The sequence below is a fragment of the Humulus lupulus genome, chromosome X, assembly GCF_963169125.1.
Source record: "Humulus lupulus chromosome X, drHumLupu1.1, whole genome shotgun sequence".
NCBI classification, from domain to species: Eukaryota; Viridiplantae; Streptophyta; class Magnoliopsida; order Rosales; family Cannabaceae; genus Humulus; species Humulus lupulus.
Genome location: NC_084802.1, coordinates 111,467,496 through 111,490,903, shown reverse-complemented (window position 1 = coordinate 111,490,903; position 23,408 = coordinate 111,467,496).

Genomic DNA, 23,408 nt, shown 5'->3' with positions numbered 1-23,408 from the left:
CTCGAAGAAACCTTAGACTTGATTGAAGAAAAGAGAAATGAGGCTCAGCTAAGGAACGCTGCCTACCAGCAACGAGCTACTAGATATTTCAACAAAAGGGTTCGAGATCGAAGATTCGGTGTGGGAGATCTAGTGTTAAGACGCGTATTTTTGGCAACACGAGATCCAGCAGTTGGTGTGCTCGGACCGAATTGGGAAGGACCATACCAGATAGAGTCAGTCATCCAGACCGGTGTTTACAAGCTGGCGAGATTGGATGGGAGCCTGGTATTGCGAGCATGGAATGGCGAACACCTTAGACCTTACTATCAGTAGTATAGGAAGTGTGTTGCTTGTAACCATGATTGATTATCTATAGTAGTTTGTCTGCTTTTGAATTCCATCATATAAAAATCTATTTCGTTCAATATGTTATCTCTTTTTATTTTTGCAATCTCTCTTAATTTAATAACCTATGGTCACACTCATAGGATATTAAGGGGGCATTATTGGTATATATACCATTGAAATAAAAAATAAAAATAAAAATAAATAAAAGTATTTGGATATAACCAGATACGCGAGCTTAGATAGTTTGGACATAACCGAATTATCAAAAACATAAAAGTATTTGGACATAACCAGATACGCGAGCTTAGATAGTTTGGACAACCGAATTATCAAAAACATAAAAGTATTTGGACATAACCAGATACGCGAGTTTAGATAGTTTGGACAACCGAATTATCAAAAACATAAAAGTATTTGGATGTAACCAGATACGCGAGCTTAGATAGTTTGGACAACCAAATTATCAAAAGAAAATAACGTTTGGATTTAACCAAGATGTGCAAACTTAATAGGTTTGGAATAAACCAGCTAAAACTAATCGACGAGTTGGAATTTATACCTACTCCGAAATAAGTCTAGATCGAGGCTGGAATATCTTAAAGAAAAATTGTTTCGAACTCATAACCTCGGGGAGATAACCGAGGATGAGGAAAAGTAACTAAGAAATAAGATATAACTAAACCATTCACATTACATACCATACAAGTACTTTCGAGTTCATGGTTAAAGTAATATCCAACCTTGATGAATAACGAGATCGGAAGCGGATAATTCGAACAAACAATGCATGGATGCATCGAGTTTCGAGCCTAAATCCCAACTATGTTTGTATGAAGAAATAAACATAAAAAACACATTCATATAAAATATGAAAAATATTTCGAGCCAAGAAATGTAAAGCATATGTAAGTTTATAAAAAAAAAAAAATTGTATCAGCCCTACGGGCATAAATAAAAATAGTTACAAACAATAGAGGGATGCAGCCCCGAGGTAAGAATCAAGAAGGAGCAGTTCCCTTGGCTTTTCCGGCATCAACGACACTAGACCCCCCAGGACGAATAGCATGACTATCCTTCTGAGCAGCCTCTCGAGCGGCTTCACTCGCCTCAAGACGGGCACTCCACCGCTCTACATACTTGGCCTCGAGAGGTTCCAGGAAGCTGGTATCGAGGTCGGCATTGTCAACCCAAATTTTGTACATGGCCTGGTCTACCACCTTCTCCTTCTGCTCTTTGAACTCGTTCAAGAGGCGGGCCTTCTCGCCTTCCATGATGTCGAAAGTAGCAGCTTTCTCCTCTTCGAGCTTAGCGTTAGCCTTCTCCAGCTCGGCAAGACGAGTCTTCGCCTGTTCAAGCTCGGCTTTCGTCTTCTCCAGATCCGCGAGATGGGTCTTCACTTTCTCAAGTTCGGTCTTCGAGTCCTTGATTTCATCAGCCATCTTAAGCTGGAGATCCCTCAACTCTTGGGCCAGAGACATACTCGTGTGCACTTCGTTGGTCAGCTTATAATTAAGTTGTGCTGAAATGACAAGGGCCTGAAATACAAAGAACGAATTAGATCGAGAGCTGAGACACAAACAGTTAAAGGAGAGTTGCGAAGGCTACCGCAGCAGTGAGTTCAATACTCTTATCATAAAGAGTATTACAGTCCGAGGCCTTGTGCACGAGGTCCCAATGGTCGGCACCGAAGCCAGAAAAACTCTGACCCACTCGAGAGAGGACGTCCGAGCTAAGCACAGCCCCTTGGGTCCCAGCGGCGCCGTCAAGCACGAACTCCTCAATATGAGGTCGGGCCGTCGGCAGTTGAACCTTGGAGACGGAAGGTTTCTTCGGGGGCCGACCGACTATTATTTGAGTGTCGGTCGGAGGAAGCAAGACGGGCGCGGTTGAACCAGACGCATCAACCTGGACAATCGGCTCCTCGGTTGTGCTCGCCGTAGCCTGAGCCGTTGGGGTCTTCTCGAGGCCTCTGGGGACCTTGGATGGTCGGTCGGACCTCCGCGAGGCTCTCGAGCGTTTACTCTTCTGAGCTCCAGCTCCCTCATCACTAAAAAGCACAGCGTCGAGATCGGGATCCATAGCACCTGCACAGTTCCAATCGAAGTTAGACATAATGATAATAAGCTTGGAAAATAAAAAAGAAAAAACCAAGTAAAGAAAGACCTAACTGGAACTCTCCCCCGAACTAGAGCTCGGGGACCATGAAATTCCCCCATCTTCAGAAGAGGCGGGGGGAGTACCTTCCCTATAGGTGGACGTCAACCTCGAAAGGTCCCTATAATCGTTGTTCCCATATTGGACAGCTATCCCGTTCCACACCTCGTCTGAAGTATACATGGTGTCATACTTCCCGAGCCAACTATTAAACCTATGAACTCGATCGTCTACCCAAGTCCATATGTAGAAGTGGTATCTATCATACGGGCATGAAACTAACCTATCGGTTTTATGCTTTAATAAGTTGGGGGACCACATTCTCGAGGTAAGGATGGCTTTACCTTCATCCGAGTCTGAACTCGAGGCTTCGTCATTAGCTTCATTCCCCGATGGTGGACTCCTTCGGCGAGCTGGGGGTGGAGGCCTCACCTCTCTCCTCGGGGGGAGGATACCTGTGGGCAAAGGCACCTGCTCCCAACGATCATACTTCTTGTTGGACCAGTCTGAGGTGGATTGGCCATCTCCCAAGAGCCCGCAAGCTCGGAGCTTACTCTCATGTAAGAGGTACGAGAGAGACCTCCAGCCGTAAGGAAGTTGGAGTAGGGTCTCTCTATGCTCCTTCATCGTGACGTCGGGGGTAGGACGTTGAAAATTGGCTGGAAAATAAGACACCTTTTAACTAAGTACAAACCTACAAACCAAAACCCGAGCACAGAGATAAAGAAAACTGGAATACTTATGAATCCGCCTGAATGAGTTGCATCAAGACGGGGACAGGCCGTCTGTCCAGAAGAAGGCTTTTTTAAAATCAGGTGGATGATTAGGGAGATCTTCAAAGACCTTTTTCTCTTTGGGATAGCTCGAAAGGTAGTAAAAACCATCTCCTCCCCGAGCTCGGGAGGGGTTGCTTTTCAGACAAAAGAGATATAAAATCTCCTGAGGTGAAGGTCCTTCCCACTTTAGCTCGTGGTATAACGACCTTAGGGCTGACAGGACCCTGTAAGAATTGGTGTTGAGCTGGAACGGGGCCAACCCAACAAAGTCCGTGAAGTCCTTGAAGAAAGACTTCAAAGGTAGTAGAGCTCCTTCCTTCATGTGTTCCTGGCTCCAGGCCGCATACCTTAGCTTAATGTCAGGGTTTCCAGTCCCTGGAGCATGGCAGCTTCGTTCATTAGAGGTCGGAGCTCGACATCTCAAGGAGCTTGACAGCCTCAGGCCATGTAATGCCAGGATGTCAGTTACCTGAATTATTGAGGTTACTGAGCTCCAGTAGTGCTCGGCCTCAAAGAATTCTTTCCTCGGCAGCGAGGAAGAAGGCTCCCCCATCAATGAAAATTGGAGTTCTCCTGGACTATACGCGACGGTGACCTTTAATGTGGGGTCGAGGGGGATCGGCCTAGGCCCTGAATTGGACTCTGGATAAAGGGCCTCCCGAAGAGTTCTCCTCTTCTTCTCTATGACCTCGTCTATTTGGCGGCGATAATGAGCTCGAATATCCTCCTGCTCGCGTGCAAGCTCGTACTCATGAATCCGACATTGATTCTGAGCGAACAGCGACTCCGGGCTCGGGGATTTTGGCGAATAAGGGATTACCAGCATCGACCCCCACCGTCTTTCCAGGTTCTGTGACATCTAACGAGAAAGAAAAAATGGTGAGGGCCATGCATGCAATAATTACGAGCTCGACAGGACGAGCTCGGAGTTTAGGAACTAAACAAGCTTGATACTAAGACCCTTATTAAAGAGTCAGAACGTGCGTTCCACGAGAAAGGGAGGAGAGTGGAAATTTTTTTTAAAATCCCGAAAATCAGGGGAAAAAGAGTGGCAGATAACCATAAAAGGTAACCTTGGGTATCGTGCATTTGTCAAGGCCAAGGTTTTATACCCGATATCTTGGTGTACAAGAAACGTCTTTTAAAATTTTAAAACCCAGAAAACAGAGATCTTGCTCAAACATCAAAACTGGGTATGAACCAGTGATGTAAACCCAGTATGGAAAATTAAAACATAAAAGCCTATTGGACAAAAATTCCCTAACGTATTGTACTAAGAAAATAAACTAGTACATTCACAGAGATAACAAGAACAATATGAACAAAAACTGGGATAAGGGAAAACAAAGATTGGACACTTACACAATAATGGCGATTGCAGAGAAATTGCTGACTGAAGGAGAGGCTGCAAATATGAGCTCACGGACTCGAACAAACCGGAGGTCCTTTGTTTTTTCGGCTGAGAGAACATGCACAAGAAAGAAGTTCTCTAGGATGGCCTCTGGTTTTGTCCCTTCCCTTTTTTTTTCTGATGCGTGTAAAATAAGAGGAAGAAGAAGACCTTGAATATATAAAGGGAGAAAAGTGATAAAAAGGATTAATCTGGGCCATTGGCCAGAATCCTCATGAAATCCAACGGTCAGGGGGCGATGACATGATGGTACCGAAAAGGTGGCAGACGAATGATCGTGGGAAGGTTTCCAAGGTACTCAAGTACCATAAACGAGCAATGTCCAACTAACGCGTGTCCATTCTCAAGTGTGTGACGGTACGGTTCCCGAAGAAAGTAGTTCAAAAGTTTCCTTCTCTTAGGATTCAAACAAATACTTTTGAGGGGGCAAGATGTTATACCCAGATTTCGAGCCATGATAAATGTGACCTCGAAAGCTGGATTCGCAGCGAATGAACTCGTAAAGTCTAAAGTATGTTCCAAGACTAGACATCGAGCCTGCAAAGCTGAGACGACTTCGAATATGGTGACCTCGAAATCCACACGATCTTGAAGGGTAGCTCCCGAGATGCATCTGTCCTCAGGGATGACCTCGGATCATGGGTTCCGAGCCTGACGCGCGTACGATCTCGAAAGCCATGTGACCTCGGGAGATGTTATTAGCTCAAAAATTGATGTGAGACCTGGGAGAATAAGGCCTTGGTGATATATGATAATAACCTTGAATATCTTAAAGTGTTGTCTATAAGAGACGTGGTCTACATTTATTACTGTAAATCCCCTAAAATCATGGGATATTATTTGATTAGTTATACGCCCCCTGGTCTTCAGGGGACGTTTCCTTTTATATCAGATTACAGGCATTTAAGGCCATTTGATTTATTTGCACAAAAAGAGTAACTACCTGAAATGTGTGGGATAGTATTCTGCAATCTTCTCTATAAATAGAGAGGTCATGCACCATTGTAATGGACCGAATCTCTGAATCTTGAGAGAAAACTCTGAAGAATTCATACTTGAAGAATATTCAGAGATCATCTTGAGTTTAATAACAAAGACTCGTGGACTAGGTAGATTTAACTGCTAAACCACGTAAAAATTGTGTTTTGTACTATCATATTTATATTGGCCATCACTGTTTGTTGTTTACGTGCTCTTCTTTCACTGTTGACGAAAAACGGCGTCAACAAGTTGTTAATCCAATGATGGATCGACTCATTGAATAATTATAAGTTCTTAATATTTTTAGTATCCTGAATATAATGGAGATTATATGTTTATAAATGATAGATGCAAAAGAAAGTGGTCTTTATAAATGATTCGGATCCAAGTTTCCAAAATAATGCTAAAACATACAATTTAATAATTTTTGTCCCAACATATACATCATAAAATTTATTTCATAAAATGGAAATTTGTTGCGGTGTTCTATGATCGTCGTCGTTCATGTGCTCCCCTCACAAAGTACACACACCTTCTTGGAGCGGTCCCCAACCCACCATGCCATCACATGATCAATTCTTACCTGTGGAGACGGAAAAAAGGGGTGAGATAAAGCCAAGTAAGGAGAATAAAACCAAAGTAAGGAGAATAAAACTAAACATCAACATAAAGAAAACTTCGTATAGCCAAACCATAATCTCATATCAAAACAAGACATAGCATCATCATCATCATCATCATCATCATAAACATCATCATACAGAAAATCTATACGCGCACTATGCATGTAAATGGGAGAGATACTATGAGGAAGTACTTATGATCCTCTCTACGACCACTGTGGTCAACATTGTGGCTAAATTTGTTCACCTATTACCTTCCCAAGGACATGCCTTGAAATATTAGCATACAACATCCATTCCATAAACTTTAACATTCAAGCAAATATGTTTAACCTCCTTACCTTGGCACATTGGCGATTCCTGAGATAAAAGAGAGTGTGAACTTGGTTAGAGTCAACCTATCACCATGGAATAAATATTCTTGTTACCAAACAATAATCATTGAAAGATCTAGCATTATAACTTCAAGGCTACCCCAAGATTAACACCCTATGCCACACGCCCCATATGTTGCATGTTCATGCATATGCGTCCAAGATTACATTATTTTTCCACAAAATTATACAACCTTATCCTGATAATCTCAAACCTCAACTAACAAAATAATAGCTTCTACAACCCAATATTTCATTTCTTAGTTTATAACTATAATGTTAACTATCAACTTAAAGAAAAGAACTACTCAAGGAAAAATACTTACATCGTTTGGTTTCATAAAGAACAAGTTTGATCAGTGTATTTATATGAAGATTAGTGGGAGTCGTTATATCTTTCTTGTTCTTTATGTGGATGACATGTTACTTGCGAGTAGTGATTTAACATTACTAAATGAGACCAAACTATTCCTGTCTACGACATTTGATATGAAGGATCTTGGAGAAGCATCTTTGGATTTGGGTATAGAGATTCATCATGACATGAATCGAAAATTGCTTGGCTTATCTCAAGAAGTTTACATTAATCTTGTGCTCAAAAGGTTCAACATGAATCTATGTAAGCTTGGTTCTATCCCTATTCTGAAAGGGTGCAAGTTTAGTAAGCAACAATGTCCTAGGAACGACATGAAGAGAAAAGCAATGAAAAACATCCCATTTACAAGTGTAGTAGGGAGTTTGATGTATGCTCAAGTTTGCACTAGACCTAATATTGCTTTTGTAGTCAATGTTCTTGGGAGATATTTATCTGATCCTAGACATGATAATTGGGTTTCAGCCAAGAAAGTTATGAGATATTTTCAAAGAACAAAGAATTTTATGCTTATGTATAAGCATGTTGAGAGTCTCCGAGTTGTTGGTTATTCTTATTCAGAATTTGGTGGTTCTATTGATGATTTAAAGTCAACTTCTAGATATATTTTCACTTTGGCTGGTGCAGCAATTTCTTGGAAAAGTGTTAAACAGACTTTGATTATGTCATCTACTATGTATGTTGAGTTTGTAGCATGTTATGAGGCATCTTTACAATCTTTGTGGTTAAAGAATCTGATTTCAGAGATATGAGTAGGTTATTCTATTTCCTTACCTATGTTGATCTATTTTGATAATAGTGATGTTGTTTTCTTTACAAAGAATAACAAGAACAGTAATGCTTCAAAGCATATGGAGATAAAGTATCATATCGTTAGAGACTTAGTCAAGAAAGGAGACATTGTTATAGAAAATTGCAAGATAGAGTTGATGTAGCAGATCCTCTCACCAAAGGCTTAGTTGCCTCATTGTTTAATAAACATGTTGTTGATATTGGCATTTAAGAATCTTTTGATCTTTTGGGTTAGTGGGAGTTTTCTTTTCTGTTTCTTTTGGTTGTTAGAAACTATGATTATTTGTAATTTTTTAATTGAAGTTATGAACTACATTTTGTGTTTCCATATTTTGTTATTGAATGGTTATGTTTTCAATTATGTTTTGTTATATTCTCGAGAATGATTGAATTGAAAGCATTTGGTTTATATTGTTGCGATTATTGTCTTTTAAGTTTATTAGCTCAATGGCAATGATATCATATTGGCTTAATTTTTTAAGCATATTTAATTATATTACACTCTCTTATTTATTAAGTAGTGGCAATAGTTAATTTCACTAGCTTATTTATTAAGTGTCACGACATCAGTGTTTTTGTGTTACCTATTATAGTGTTTATTAATTTTTTTTTTAAGTGTTTTTTCTATTATTTTTATGTATTAACCACAAATATCACAACAAATAATTTCACAAAACAAAACATGCTTTTTATAGTTGTAACTAGTTACACCAAAATGAATTATTTCACAAGCAATTCATTTTTGAATAATGCAACAAGTTTTTAACTTTTCTTTTTCAAGACAACTTACAGAAACAAAGGTTATAAAAAAGGAGAATATTATAGTTGTAACCGGTTACAACATAATTCATTATTTGACAAGCCATTCAGTTTCTAATAGTGTAACAAATTTTTAACTTTTCATTTTTTTTTCTTTTTGTAACAAACTTACAACAACAAAGTTTATAAACAACAAGAATTTTATAGTTGTAACTGGTTACAACAGAATGCAATATTTCACAAGCAATTCAATTTTTAATAATGTTACCAATTTTTAACTTTTTTTTTTCAAGACAGCTTACAACAACAAAGGATATAAACAAGCAAAATATTATAGTTGTAACCGATTACAACATAATTCATTATTTGACAAGCAATTCAGTTTCTAATAGTGTAACCAATTTTTAACTTTTCATTTTTTTTTCCTTTTTGCAGCAAACTTACAGCAACAAAGTTTGTAAACAACCAGAATTTTATAGTTGTAACTCGATACAACAGAATGCAATATTTCACAAGCAATTCATTTTCTAATGGTGTAACCAGTTTTTCTTTTTTCTTTTTGCAGCAAAATTACACCAACAAAGTTTACAAACAAGCAAAATATAACAGTTGTAACTGGTTACAACATAATCAATTATTTCACAAGCAATTGAGTTGCAAAAATTGTAACCAGTTTTTAACTTTTCATTAACAACATAGTTTTAACAGCCAGATTTTTATAGGTGTAACTAGTTACAACAGAATTCAAGATTTCACAAGCAATTCAGTGTTTAATAGTGTAACCAATTTTTTTTTTTTGCAACAAACTTACAGCAACAAATGTTATAAACAATCAATTTATTATAGTTGTAATTGGTTACAAAGGAATCCATTATTACACAAGCAATTCAGTTTCTAATAGTGTAATCAGATTTTAACTTTTCATTTTTTGTTTTTGTAGCAAACCACACCAACAAAGTTTATAAATAACATGATTTTTATAGTTGTAACTGGTTATTTCACAAGCAATTCAATTTTAAATAGTGTAACTAGACTTTTAATTAATCTGATTTTCTGGTAAACTTTTTTTATTCATTGTAGTTGTTTTACATGATGTTTTGGAATCAATTAGATTTCACAAATCAAACTAGAGTTTTACCTGTTATTTGTCAAAGCTTTTGATTGTTGTTTCTGTATTTTATTTTTTCAGAGTTTTTATGATTTGCCTTGGATTTGGGAGAGAATTGAATCATCGATTACTGTGTTCTTCAAATCTTGCCAGAATTAATGGTGGTGAAATATTTGGCTACGAAATTCAGTCTAATAGCTCTGAATTCACGTTCTCTATATTGCTTGGATCAATTGATGCATTTTTCTTTGAACCATACAAATGGAACAGTATCGTGGGAGCTTGATGGAGATTGCTGAAATCGTTCTAAGAAGAAGTTTGTTGAATCGTTATCTCCGGTTGTGGGAAAAAACATTCAATTGGAGAAAAAGCTTGATGAACGATCAGAGCACAAGGTTGATGGACATTTTGGTTTTTGATCAATGGAGGAGCATTATGTAACACCCCGGGTTTAGGGCACCGGGTAAACCCTAGTTCGGGAATTTTTATTCCATGTATTATGTATTTTTTTAGGGGAACATTTTATGCTACTAGAATTTCGTGATATTTGAATGTTAGCCATATTGTGATAAGTGTGGTTTTTTTAGAAACTGAGACCTTTGGGGGTGGACTGGGTCAAAACCCTAATCGGGTAAAAAAAAATCTCGGATAAAATATTCTTGATGGAATAATTATGACAAAACTAAGTTTGAGCATAAACTTTAAATAAAAAAAACTATAGGTCACTTTAATAATAAAATATGATAAGTTTGGTGATGTCACATTTTATTTAAATTGGTTTTTCTCACTAAGAAAAATTAATCAAAACTATATACTATGTTAAATGCTTTTTTGACCTTATGTTCAAGCTTATTAAAGGATTAATAAAATTTAAATTAAGGGCACTTTGAGGCATGTGGGGTTGGTTGTGTAGAGTGATTGAGTGGGAAACACTTGCCCAATAGAATTTCAAGAAAATAGCCATCATTATTTTCCCATGTTATCATCTTTTTTTTTATGGAAAAGAAAACTAAGCAATCTTCAACACTCAATCTCACCATCCAAGACCCTAACCGCACCTGTAACGACCCAAAATTATTAATAAGGCTTAAGGGCCTTCATTAGTGTGTCGGGAGGGCATAATTGGAAGTTATGTGAATTAATAGTGAAAATGCATGATCCTATGATTATATGGATATGTGGAATGCATGTTTATGAGTATTAGATAAGCATGCAGGCCCTGTTTAGTCTGTAAGGCCATAATGGTAATTTTGGCCAGTTAAGGCATAAATGTGATTAAATGTGATAAACTATTGAGAACACATTATTATGTGGATATATATTTGCAGCGTTCGGCACGAGGCGATCCTAGGGTGCAAGTAGCGGGAAAGTCACAACAGGACCCGGTACTTGACTCGAGGCGAGTCAAGGGGTATTTCTGGGTAATGGACATTTATTTGGGTTATCGGATTATGGAAATAAATAATTGGAGATATATTTGAGGTTAGGAAGCTTAGGTGGGAATACTGGTGAATTTGACCACTTTTCCCTCAGGGACGTTTTTGGTACCCTAAGCCTCGGGATTGACTTAATTGATTAAGGATATACTAAGTAAAATTTAGAAAATGGTATAACAGAGCCAAACCGACCTTTCTTCCCCTTCTCTCTCTCTCTCAAGGGAAACCACAAGGAACCAAGAAGTGCTTGGCTGGAACTCAGAGAAATTGAGCTGGGATTTAGGAGATTAGCCCAGGGATTAGCTAAGGATTTAATTAAGAGTTAAGGTAAGTTATGAGTTTTATCTTTGGTGGTTAAATTCTGTGAATATGGCTGAGTTCTAAAGTGACTATGGGTTTTTGGCATTCAAGGTTCAATTAAGGCAGAAGGCATGGGAGTTAGCTCTGTAATTGTTTGGAGGTTTGAGTCTCCAGTGAAGGTAAGCTTCAATTTATGAAATAGTGTTTGAATTCTGTGTTTTTCTGACTGGTTTTGGTGTTCTTGAGCATGTGGGTTTCAAAGATTGAAATGTTGTTTTGATGAGTTTCTAGACTAGGTTTCTGCTGGGTTATGTCGCTGAAATTGTGTTAAAATGTTTGTGATAATTGGATTATATCATTAGGGTGGTTATGGGTGGTTTTGAGTGAGGTTAGGGTGTTAAAAATTGTGGTTTTTCTGGGTTCGAAGGGGTCGGGTCGTGGCATAGTTCTTGGTGCGATGCGGCCCTCTGAAGAAGTTGAGTGTTGGGGAAGGAGGGCGAGCCGCGGCATGGGGAAGGTTGAGCCGCGGCTCGTGTCTATTTTTGGGCGAGGCTGGGCCTCTGGTTTGGGGCATGTCGTGGCATGGAAAGCTTGGGTCACGGTCCTTAAGGGCATTTTTGGCCTTTGGGAGTTTTAAGCACGGGAACCTATCTTAGGGTGCTCGGGATCGATCCCACTACCGTGTTTGGAGGAATTCGATGTCCCGGAGGCTAGAACTTTGTCCGGACACCTTTATACAATTATTGATGGAATCCTTTATCATGGTTGTGACTAGGTGTACATTTGGGCTCGGGGAAGGATCGTGCTCGGGGGTCGTCTTTCTTTATCAAAGCATTTAGAATTAAAGGTAAGAAAACTGCACCCGTTTATGCGGATAGGATGGGACTAAGTGTTCCTTATATTTGTATGCACTGTTAGATGATTGTGATGAACCATGAGAATATGTTGGGACTAAGAGCTCCCTATAATTGTATGAATGTCCTGATATGGTATTATGCCATGGGGACATGTGATGAACGGCCTAAGAGTGTCGGAATCAATACTTGTGAACAGGGCACAGCTCAGCCACTAGTAGCTGAGGACAGCTTATTAATCACTGAGCTCGGTTAAGCTGGCCGGAGTCAGTGGGTATAACCCTGGGCTTGGCCTAAGTGAGCCAAAGACAGTTGTTTATTACAGAGGGTGTGGCTTAAGGGCGTTGACCTTAGTTATTGCATGACATGTGTAGGTTTGATGTATATAATATGCTGAATATCTGGATGTTGGATCATTGTTTTATCAACTGGTGTTCTTGATTAAGTGAATGCTACGACTTGATGGATAATTGATTAATGTCTTGTGAATCATCTGGTTATGTTCTGTGATTTATTTGATTATCGATATTGATTATGCTATGACGTTATAGTTTTGTTGCTGGGCCTTGGCTCACGGGTCCTATGTGGTGCAGGTAAAGGCAAGGGTAAGATGAGTTAACCATGGGTTGGAGAGGTCTGGGGGCGAGGTGTACATTGTCAGCTGCTCGATTGCCACGACTGGGGCTTTGTACAGGGATGAAAACCTAAAATGTGTAGTTTTCCATTAGAGTGGCTTGATTGCTTATAAGATTTGAAAATTCTGTATTTATGTTGTTTAAACCCTGATTTGGGATCCCATGTACCAAGTATTTATCTTAATGAAAATTATTTTTTTATAACCAAAAAATTTTAAACCTAATCTGCTTGTGTCATTAGTTTCACATTTTTATTTAAATGACTTGATTAGTAAGTCTCGCACTATTTCAAACACATAGTTTAACGGTCTTGGTTATTGTAACATCCCAAATTTCCTAATGTGGCTTAGTGCCTGGATTAGGGGTCCGGGAGGCAATAATTGTATTATTATGTGAATAATATTATAATATAATCATGCTTGCATGTTAGGAATATTTAATATGTGTATGTGGCCCATTTCTTATAAGAAGGGTATTTTAGTAATTTGACATGTTCAGGGTATAAATGCAAATATGTGTTTGTGTGATTAAGACCACATTATTATGTTGATATATTTGGGTTACTCGACGTGAGGTGATCCTGATGAGAAAGTTAGCGGAAGAGTCACAACAGGGTTTAATACCCGACTCGGGGTGAGCTTGGGGGTATTTTAGTAATTTAGTACATTACCGAGAATTAGCGGGTAATGGGAAATTATTGGTAAACATGTGGGAACATGGAAAGTAGCGGGAATTATAGGATGTAAATTGTGAGTAGCGGGGTATGAGACAAAGGACAAAATTGCCCTTGGGAGCATGTGAAGAATAGGCTAAGGGCAAGGGGAAATTTGGTCATTTCTGGCAACATATGTGTCTTGATTGGCTGGGAACCTTTGAGAGGACTTAGGAATCCAAGAGGAAGCTCTTAGCAGCATCATTCTTTCTCTCTCTCGTTTTATCTCTGTTTCATGGAGCTTGGGAAGATGTTTTTAGGAAAATTGGAGGGCCAAGCTTAGGAAATTGAAGGGGGTGTTTGGCTGAGTTGGGGATTCAATTCAGGGTGATTTTATCTTTGAGGTAAGTGCTTAAAACTTGCTTTGGTTCTTGGAAATTCTATAGTTTTGTTTGAAGTTTAAGTGTTTGTATGCCTGGTAGTTTGAAGGGTGAATTCTAAGGTGTTGATGAGTTTTTAGTCTAGTAATTGCTAGGTTTTGCTGCTGGAAAGAAGTGTATTGACTTTGGGGATTTAATTGGAAGATTGGGGTATAATTACATGGTTTCTAGTTGGGTTCGGCTAAGGGAAAAACCCATAAAATCTGGGTTCGAAGGGCTGGGCCGCGGCTCTGTTCTTGGAGTGTCGCGGCCCTATGGAGCAAGAAGGAGTCAGGTGGGCTTGGAGGCAGAGGCGGGCCGCGGTGCCTCAGGGGAGCGCCGCGGTGCGTGTTGGCTTTCCAGGGAGGCCGAGCCTCTGATTTAGAGGCGGGACACAGCCCTTAAGGGGACTTCTGGCTCTAGGGGTGTTTTTAGGTCAGAAACTTAACCTTTTGGGCTCGGGATCGATTCTACTTCCGTGTTGGGTAGAATTTGATGTCCCGGAGGCTGGGACTCGGTCTGAAAGCCTTTAATCCCTTGTTGTTGACAAAATTCTTTATTATGGTTATGACTAGGTCATCGCTAAGGGCTCGGATCAGGAATCGTACTCAAAGGGCGTCCTAGTAACATGCATTTGGATTGAACGTAAGAAAACTGCACCCAGTATGTGAATGTGTGATTAGAGCTTAGTAAATGCTGAATATAGATATGATTAAGGCTTTATCCCTATTAATGAACATGATTATAATTATGTTGTGAATATCTGGTTAAGTACACTGAAATGCGCATAATTATGATTATGCCTATGACTGTTGTTTGAATGTATTATAATGCATTGTAATTGTTGATATGTACGTTATATGAGATATGTGATTGTCTGTTGTGACTGGGAAGCTCGGTTTATAAACCAGAGGGTTATTAGGATGATAAATGGGGACCGACTTATTAGTCAAGGGCACATTGGACTTTGAAAGACTCGTCTTATAAGTCAAGAGTTCTAAAGCGTGGACTTTTAAGTCAAAGGCTTGTAAGGCTCGGCTTATGAGTCGAGGATCAGAAAGACTCAGCTTATGAGATGAGATTGGCATCATACACGTGGAGTGTGGGCCACCATGGCTGGGCCACCTTGGGAGTGCAACATGCACTTGACTGGCTTGGATGCTAAACAAATGGAAAGGGAGTGCGACATGCACTTGACTGACTCGGATGCAAAACAAATGGAAAGGGAGTGCGACATACACTTGACTGGCTCGGATGCCAAACAAATGGAAAGGGAGTGTGACATGCACTTGACTGGCTCAGATGCCATACAAACAAGAAGGAGTACGACACGCACTTGTGTAACCCTGTGGTTGTTAATTTGTATATCGGGTTAGGAAAGTTCAGCTTATAAGTTGAAGATTTGTTTGTGTTATCTGATAAAGGGACTAGCTCAATAGTCAAGGTTTTAACATGCTCTACAGATTCGACTTATCAGTCGAAGGTTAAAGGATTCGACTTATCATTCAAAGGTTTAAGGATTCGACTTATCAGTCAAAGATTGAAAGACTTGACTTATCAGTCAAATGATGAAAGGATTTAACTTATCAGTCGAAAGTTTAAGGACTCGACTTAGCAGACGAAGATTATGGATCCAACTCATTAGTCTGAGGATGCAAATGCGGCTTATCAGTCGAAAAACAAAGACTAGACTTATTAGTCAAAGGTAAAGCACTCGATTTATCAGTTGAAAGTTAAAGGACTCAGTTTACCGAATGAACTCTAAAGGAATTGACTTACTAGTCAAAGGGCTGATGCACTCAGCTTATTAGTCGAGAGTTTAAAGGCTCGACCCAGGAGTTGAGGGTGGCGGTAACGTGCCAAACATTGACCGATAGGGTTAAGCCAATCCAGAAGCGAGACTCACACCTGAACGCTTCTAAGGTCGCTGGAAATGTTAACATCACATTCTCCTGGCTAGCTTTAGGGCCGATTGTACGAAAGATGGAGATGGGCTCTAGTGTGGCCCTGTAGCCTCTCAGCTAAGTTAATTGCATGTGTTAGTAGGATTATTGTTACTGGGCATGTTAGTTGTAAATCTATAATGTGATAATGTACTGCTTATAAGTATGATTATGTTTTCTTGCAGAGCCTTGGCTTGCGGGTGCTAGTTGGTGCAGGTAAAGAAAAGGAAAGGTTGGATCAGCCATGTAATGCCCTGGATAGCCAAGACCATTACATTGTGTGTTTATAAAAGTGCTAGACTTGCTAATCAAGTCGTTTAGTTGAAAACGTGTTATTGAAACTATTGTGGAACTAGGGTTAAAAGATTTTGGTCTCAAAAGCTGCATTTCTTATAAATAAACATTTTCTGTTTACACGGGATCCCAAAAATAATAAGATAAAACCATTTACAAAGATACACTACTCGGCCATGGCGACCGAACAGCTGACTATGTACATTCAGCCACGCAGCTCTCCATCTCAGGACTGGGCCAACTTGGCTTTGCATTTACCTGCACCACGTAGCACCCGTGAGCCAAGGCGCAGCAAGAAAACACAATAACAGAGCATAAACAATCAACAAACAATCCAATATCTCATATCACATAGCCATGTTCTCAACAGTTTAAGCATTTATGATAACCAAGTATTCAGCATACCAAACATATCAATAGTCAACTCGCAGATGATAACTAGGGTTAGCGCCCTTAGGCTGCACCCTCTGTTTATCCCACTGACTCCGGCCCGCTTAAACTGAGCTCAGTGAATATTAAGCTGTCCTCGGCTACCAGTGGCCAAGCCGCGCCCTGTGCGCAAATATTGTATATGCCACCCTTAGGCCGTTTATCACATGTCCCATGGCATAATACCATCATTGACATTATACAGATATCGGGAGCACTTAGTCCGATCACAAACATATAACCGGGTGCAGTTTTCTTACCTTTAAATTCGCTAGTTTTGTTCACTTTGATCCTTGAGCACGATCCCCCTTGAGCCCTAGCGCACACCTAGTCACAACCATAGGTCAAAATCATCACCAAAACTCAAGTCCAAAACCTACCCTCGGGACCAATCCTGAGCCCTTGGGAAGCTCTAATTCCACCAAATGGAGTGGTGAAATCGAACCCCGAACCCCCGGGCAAAAACGCTTGAAAATAACTCAAAAATCCCTTTCTGGAAACAGGGTAGTGCTACAGCGCTCTAAGGAGGGCGCTACAGCGCTACAAACAGAGCCCAAAATCTTCCCAGGACAAATGGCCTAGCGCTACAGCGCCCAAAGGCTAGCCCTGTAGCGCTAGTCACAGACAGCCAATGCTGCACTTTTCCTTCCTGCGATTTCCCCGAGCCAACCCTTACCAAATCTCTTCCATTCCTCAACCAAACTTAAAAACAAGCTTATTAGCATACTCCACTCATCCCAAGCATCCCAAATACACATAACCCAACCACATGCATCCCTAAACATAGAATTCACCATAGTTGAACCTAGAGTTCAGAAACTCAAAAACTCAGCAAAACCATAAATCACCAAGCTTGAAACTAAAGTTCCTTACCTCTGATGAATGAGCCTAGCTTAGGTTAACCTCCTCACTAGCTTGGCCTTCACCTCCTCAAAGCTCAGCTCCAATTTCCCTAGAATTCCCCATCAAAACTCAGCTCAAAACCACAACTATACCACGAACCAGAAACTAAAGAAACCTCAAAATCTTACCTCCACTGAATGAGTTGCCCTGCCAATTCCTCAAGCTTAACTCAGAAACCTAATTGCTCAGCTTGATCTAGCCCTCCTCTGAACTTTGGTCCAGGAAACCTCAAGAAAAATAGTGGAGAAGAGCCTAAACCGACCTTGCTTTTCTTTTCTCTTTCTTTTCTTTCCATTTCTTTCCTTCAGATTTCTATTTCCTTCTACAAACTCCACTAAGCATAAAGCCTCAGTTATGCCTATCCTCTATAAGCCCAAATGACCACAATACCCTCCCCTTTAATTTAAACTCTTTTAATCCACCTAGGGGTATTTTGGTCCTTTCACCCAATTCCCGCTAATTCCTCAAGTGTCTCTAATATTTACCGCTTACTTCCCGATGCTTAATTAATCACCAATTATATTCCTCAATGTCAAAATTAACACCAATATATTCTTTAAATTCCCAGAAATACCCCCTGGCTCGCCCCAAGCCGGGTATGAATCCCCGCCGTGACTTTTTCGCTATCCTTCTCACTAGGATCATCTCGAATCACAGATTACAAATATATCCACATAATAATGTGGTCTCGACAATTTATCACATTTATATACAATTATGCCCTCAACGGGCCAAAATTACAATTATGCCCTTTCTAACCTAATCAGGGCTTACATGCATACTAATACACATAGTCATGCATCTCTAATATTCAAATATCCATATAACATGCTTTTAATCTTTAAATCACATATATTCCAATTATGCCCTCCCGGCACACTAATCAAGGCCCTTAAGCCTCATTAGTAAATTTGGGTCGTTACAACTATCCCCTCCTAATGAGAATTTCGTCCTTGAAATTTACCTGAATAACTCGGGATACTGATCCCGCATCGCTGTCTCAAGCTCCGAGGTCGCTTCCTCGACCCTACTATTCCTCCACAACACCTTGACCAGAGGAATCGTCTTATTCCGCAATACTTTATCTTTTCGATCCAAGATCTGAACTGGTCGCTCTTCATAAGCCAAATCTGTTTGTAACTCCAAGTCTTCATACCTCAACACATGGGTTACATTTGAGACGTACTTCTGAAGCATAGAAACATGGAATACGTCATGGACTCCTGACAAAGATGGCGGTAAGGCTAACCTGTAAGCCACCTGACTAATCCTTTCTAGGATCTCAAATGGTCCAATGAACCTAGGACTTAGCTTGCCCTTCTTTCCAAACCTCCTCACCCCTCGCAGAGGTGAAACTCGAAAGAACACATGGTCCCCAACCTGGAACTCCATGTCCCTACGCTTAGGATCAGCGTAGCTTTTCTGTCTGCTCTGAGAGGCGAGAATCCTAGCTCGGATCTTCTCTATAGCTTCACTTGTTCTCTGAACCATGTATGGTCCCAAATATTTCCTCTCACCCATCTCATCCCAATGAATGGGTGATCTACACTTCCTCCCGTACAACAACTCATAGGGAGCCATTCCAATCGTTGATTGGTAACTATTGTTATATGAAAATTCAATCAACGGAAGATGCTTACTCCATGAACCCTCAAAGTCAATCACACACGCTCTGAGCATATCCTACAACACCTGGATCGTCCTCTCAGACTGTCTGTCAGTCTAAGGATGAAAGGTTGTACTGAACTTCAACTGAGTTCCCATAGCTTTCTGTAAACCACTCCAAAACATGGAAGTGAAGATAGGATCCTGGTCTGACACTATAGACTTAGGAACCCCATGGAGACGTACGATCTCCCTCACATACAACTCAGCATACTGATCCACAGTATATGTCGACCTTACTGGAAGAAAATGGGCTGACTTGGTGTACCTTTCCACTATCACCCACACCGAGTCATGAAGCCCCACAGTCCTGGGTAAACCTCCCACAAAATCCATAGTAACGTCCTCCCATTTCCACTCGGGAATACTCAAAGGCTGAAGTAACCCTGCTGGTCGCTGATGCTCAGCTTTTTCCTGTTGACATAATAAGCATCTGGCAACGTACTCCACCACATCCTTCTTCATCCCGGGCCACCAATATAACATCCGTAGATCCTAGTACATCTTCGTGGTACCCGGATGAAGTAAGTAGGGCATCGTATGAGACTCATCCAGTATCTCTCGTCTGATTCCCTCATCAGCTGGAACACAAATCCGTCCCTGATACCGAAGCAAACTAACCTTAGAAACAGAATAGTCCTTAGCTACTCCCGCTAAGACATCCTCCCTAATCCCCTATAACTAAACGTTTGCCAACTGTCCTTCTCTGATCCGCTCTAGCAGGATCGACTGTAGGGTTATATTGGCCAAACGGCCTACCACCAACTTTATCCTCGCTCTGACCATCTCATCATCTAACTCCCTTCAGATCTGAATGGAACTATATAACTGACCTAGACCTCTGCGGCTCAATGCATCCGCTACCACATTGGCTTTCCCCGGATGGTAAAGGATATCACAATCATAGTCCTTTACCAACTCCAGCCAACGCCTCTGTCTCATGTTCAGGTCCTTTTGTGTAAAGAAATACTTCAGACTCTTATGGTCAGTGTATACCTCGTACTTCTCCCCATACAGATAATGTCACCAAATCTTCAGTGCGAATACCACTGCTGATAACTCCAAATCATGGACAGGATACCGCTGTTCATATTCCTTCAGCTATCGTGATGCATAAGCTATAACCTTCTAATTCTGCATCAACACACAGCCTAAACCTAACCTCGATGCATCGTATTAAACAACAAACTTCCCTTCCCCCGAAGGAAGACTCAACACAGGCGCTGTAATAAGTTGTCGCTTCAGCTCTTGAAAACTGTCTTCGCACTTGTCTGACCAGATAAACTTCAAATTCTTCCATGTCAATTCTGTCATCGGTGCTGCTATCTTCGAGATGCCCTCTACAAAATGTCTGTAGTAACCTGCCAAGCCAAGAAAACTCCACACCTCTGAGGCGTTCCTTGGCCTCAGCCAATCCCTAACCGCCTCTACCTTAGATAGATCCACCTTAATCCCATCTGCACCCACGATATGTCCAAGGAATGTCACTTTTGGTAACCAAAATTCACACTTCTTAAACTTGGCATACAACTGATGCTCCCTCAACCTCTGAAGAACCTGTCGAAGATGAAGCTCGTGTTCTGCCTCCGAACTGGAATATACTAAGATGTCGTCGATGAAGACAATAATGAACTGATCCATAAAATCCTTGAACACCCTGTTCATTAGATCCATAAAGGCTGCCCAGGCATTGGTCAAACCAAATGACATGACCAGAAACTCATAGTGCCCGTACCTCGTTCGGAAGGCCGTCTTCGGTATGTCCTCATCCTTGATCCTCAGCTGGTGATAACCAGATCGAAGATCAATCTATGAGAACACCGTCTTACCCTGTAGCTGATCGAACAAGTCGTCAATCCTTGGTAGGGGATACTTATTCTTGATAGTCAACTTGATCGATTCTCGGCAGTCTATACACATTCTCAAAGTCCCGTCCTTCTTCTTCACAAACAAAACTGGAGCACCCCATGGTGAGTAACTAGGCCTGATGAACCCCAAATCCAGAAGCTCCTGCAGCTGTATCTTCAATTCTTTCAATTCCGTCAGTGCCATCCTATATGGTACCCTCGACACTGGCTCTGTACCTGGCGCCAACTCAATAACAAACTAAATCTCTCTACGTAGTGGCAACCCAGGAAAATCCTCAGGAAACATATCCAGCAACTCGCAAACCAATCTGGTCTCCTCCGGTCCTACTGGTGAAACCCTGATGGTATCTCCCACACTAGCCAAAAATCCTATGCATCCACCCTGTAACAAGTCTCTGGCTCTCAACGCCGATATCCTGGGTACGTGGGGTCCATGAACTGCTCCCACAAAAACAAAGGGATCCTCACCCTCTGGCTCAAAATTCACCATCTTCTTCCTGCAGTCAATGGTAGCTCCATATCTAACCAACCAATCCATACCTAGAATCATATCAAAGTCCTCCATACTCAACTCAATTTAAGTCTAGTGATAACTCCCTACCATCAACTATCACTGGCAGTGCTCTAATCCACCTCCTAGATACTACCAATTCCCCTATAGGCAAAATAGTCCCAAACCCTGAAACACAATACTCACTAGGTCTACACAGTCCATCAATCACCTTACTAGAAACAAATGAGTGTGTAGCACCAAAGTCAATCAATACAGTAAATGTAACGCCCTGGATAGCCAAGATCGTCACACTGTGTGTTTATAAAGTGCTAGACTTGCTAATCAAGTCATTTTATTGAAAGCGTGTCATCGAAACTATAGAGGAACTAGGGTTAAAATGTTTTGGTCTCAAAAGCCACATTTTCATTAAGAAGCATTTCTTGTTTACACCAGATCCCAAAAATACAAGTTTAAAGATCGTTTACAAAAGACACAAGGTTTATATACAATATCAAGCCATATTAAGGCAAAACAGACAGTTAGGCAGTCCCTGTCCTGATCCACTCCTCGACCATGGCGATCGAACAGCTGGCTATGTACATTCAACCCCGCAGCTCTCCACCTCATGATTGGTCCAGCTTGCTTTTGCCTTTACCTACACCACGTAGCACCCGTGAGCCAAGGCCTAGCAAGAAAACACAATAACAGAGCATAAGCAATCAACAGACAAATCAATATCTCATATTCTAAACCATATAAATATCTAGTACAATCAAGTATTCAACATACTAAACACATCAACTCATATCATATATTAATTCACAAATGATAACTAGGGCGAGCGCCCTCAGGCCGCTCCCTCCGTTATGCCACTGACTCCGGCCCGCTTAAACCGAGCTCAGTGAATATTAAGCTGTCCTCGGCTACCAGTGGCCAAGTCGCGCCCTGTGCGCAAATATAATGTACGGCACTCTTAGGCCGCTTTCACATATCCCATGGCATGATACCATCATTGACATGATACAAGTATCGGGAGCACTTAGTCCCATCACAAACATATAACTGGCTGCAGTTTTCTTACCTTTCAATTCCCTAGCTTTAATCCCTCGACTCCTTGAGCACGATCCCCCTCGAGCCCTAACGCTCACCTAAACAAAACCATAGGCCAAAGTCATCATCAATCCTCATTTCCAAAACCTAGCCTCGGGGCCAATCCCGAGCCCCCGGGAAGTCCTAGTTCCACCAAACAAGGTGGTGGAAACAAACCCCAAACTCTTGGTCAAAAACCCTTGCAAACAACCCTAAAATCGTCTTCAGAAGGCAGGGTAGCGCTACAGCGCTCATGGGAGGGCGCAACAGTGCTACAAACAAAAGAAAAATCCCCTCAGCAAGCTTGTCCTAGCGCTACAGCGCCCAAAGTCTAGCGCTATAGCGCTAGTCACAGGCAGGCTAACACCAGTTTTTCCCTCCTGCGATTTCCTCAAACCAACCTCAACCAAAACTCCTCCAAATCTTTCCCAAACTCAAAAACAACCTTATGAACATACTCCACTCATCCCAAGTACCCCAAATACCTAGAACTCAAGCACATGCATCCCCAAACTCAAAATTCACCATAGCCACTTCTAGACATTAAAACTCAGCAGAAACCAGTTGAACATCAAAGTCAGAGCTTAGAATTTATACCTTTGGTGGAATTTCGACCTCAAGTTGTCTCTAGACCTCCTTGACTTGTTTCTACTCAACCCTTGGCTCCAACTTCCCTAGAATTCCCCATCAACACAGCTTAGATATCTTTCCCAAATACCAAAACCAGAACTGAAGGAACTTACAGAA